This window comes from Dipodomys spectabilis, unplaced genomic scaffold, assembly GCF_019054845.1.
Source record: "Dipodomys spectabilis isolate Male_0828 unplaced genomic scaffold, ASM1905484v1 ptg000301l, whole genome shotgun sequence".
Taxonomy (NCBI): domain Eukaryota; kingdom Metazoa; phylum Chordata; class Mammalia; order Rodentia; family Heteromyidae; genus Dipodomys; species Dipodomys spectabilis.
In genome coordinates, this window is record NW_024870978.1 from 14,665,346 (window position 1) to 14,667,763 (window position 2,418).

The following is a 2,418-nucleotide window of genomic DNA, read 5'->3' on the forward strand; positions in this document are numbered from 1 at the left end:
GAACTGTTGAACCAATATGTCAAACCAGGTCTGAAGAACCACTTGGAAGAAACTGCATTTGATATTACCAAAAGGATAAGTATGTATCACTACCTCTTTGAAGTTGTGGAAGGCTGTACAAATTGTTCTCCTAAATCCTAATGATTCGGTTAATTTTCTTAAATTTCAAAAATGTCATTAATTCCTTTTTGTCAATACAATATATTTTCACAATCCAAATAACAACAATATCTTATAGTAACAATTCACGGATTCTATGGAGTTCTTCAAAGTGAATTGTCTGCTTTTGATGTCAAAATGTATTCAAGAGTTTTTGTATACAACTATAATGATTTATGCAGAGTTTGTGATTTTGTTGATCGGAAATAATTTTAACTTATCTGTTGAAATGAGTAGTATAGAAACTAAAGATATTTCCATTGTTTGTCTGAAAAAGTATATTTTAAAATATTCTATATTCTATGTTTGTATAGTGTCCATAATCTCTTTTATTCTCTCCTAGATATAATACATTGAATTCTACATTGTTTTATAACATATAGGATCATTAATGTGTCCTTTCAGATAGCATTCCATACAGAAACAGTTTGATTCCTTTTTTTTTCCCTAGGTCCTTTTATTATTATATTTCTTTGGGATAAAACTACAATGTTGTCTAATTTCAAAAGTTGTGTAAAGGTTATGCTATGTAAAGGCCTTTCTAAGGTGAAAATTTAATACACTGATATCAAAGTAACTTTTAATTATATGAATTAGGTGTATTGTTTCACTTGTAATTTTGTAATCAACTTTTTAATAGCTGTTTTTCATTTCTTGCATCTGAAGAATGAAAAATTTTGAATACTTCACAAATTTTCATATCATCCTTGTACAAGTGCCATGTTAATCTCTGTATTGTTGTAATTTTGGTATACAAGCTGCTGAAGAATGTAGTATCCTGCAAATTTTAGTAGTTAATGATGAAATATTTATAAAGGCTTATATGCTTAAGTGCCTATTTGTAACAAGGAAACTTTATTGTTCCTAAAAATGCTATTAATCTTATTTCCCTAAAATTCTGTGAATAGTTGAAAAAAAATGTTGTTCAGTTGATTGCTCACATTTGCAATTTTTTTGTCAATGACTATTTTAAGTCCTTTTCATTTAGAATTTGATCATACTTTCAAGTATTAATAGCTAAGTCCAAATGAGACGGCTTTTTCAAGTACTTATTTATCCAACTGTATTAGCTCTGTGGAGCCAATGGATTCAAAGTAAGCCTTGTTTAAGAGCTACTTCTAAACATATGCAGCTGAGATTTTCCCAAATGATGTCTTACTGGCACAAATGTCTACCTGACCCTTTACCCTTCTTCCATGTAGGAACAGACCAACCAGAATATCTTACTCTGACAGCATAGATTGTATTAGTGGAACAAAACTAATCTTAGTTACAAGTGATCATAGAGAGATGAACAGTTCAACCAGAACTGTTCATACTAGAAGGCATTTTATCAAAATATGATTGTTTATGATACCTACCATTTCAAAAGTAGCTAAAGCCAAGAAAGTGAAAAAATGTTCATATTCATGATTACCTAATGTCTTGGCCTGTCTACCTTCCAAACAGGCAGGAACTTACACTACTGCCATTTTAACACCAAATATTTTCATAGTTGCAAGAGAAGTCCATATATTTCTCTTGATTATTAGGCCTTAAATTGGTAATGTTTTTTATTATTTTTATTTCTATTATTATTTTTATTGTGAACAAAATGTACAGAGGGGTTACATTACATGGGCAAGATAATGAGTACATTTCTTATCAAGCATTGCAACCTCCTTCTTTGTTTACCCTTCACATCCCTTCCCAGCCTCCCCCCGACCCCCAACCAATCCTCCCCCCCACCAAAGTTGTAAAGTTCATTTTGGACATGACAACTTGTACTTCTCATTGTTGCACGGGTCCACCAGTATCCTTAAATGACTTGTTTTTCCCCTTCTACTTCACAAATTATACCGACATCAAATATAGTGAAAGCAGGGGTTATAATGTGGGGGAGGGACATACAAAGCAACAAAAAGATAATCTTATAAGTTCATTAGAAACAAATGCATGAAAGAAAAAAACCATTTAAATACATATCTTGGATTCATTTTCCTAACATCACATTATCTGACCTTTTCTGCTTGACTCATACATATACTAGATATTGCAAATAAGAGAAACCATGGGACCTAGGTTTCTTTGGGCCTGGCTTACTTCACTTAATATAATTTTTTCCAAGTCTTTCCATTTCCTAACAAATGGGGCAATGCCATTATTTCTGATGGAGGCATAGAATTCCATTGTGTATATATACCACATATTCTTGATCCATTCATCTACTGAGGGGCATCTGGATTGGTTCCAGATCTTAGCTATGGTAAATAATTCTGC

General features: G+C 32.0%; 1 pseudogene; it reads right to left on the bottom strand.

Moving 5' to 3' along the window:
- Window positions 1-829: 829 nt before the first annotated feature.
- On the bottom strand, window positions 830-929 carry LOC122127529 (annotated as a pseudogene).
- Between the last annotated feature and the right edge of the window lie 1,489 nt (window positions 930-2,418).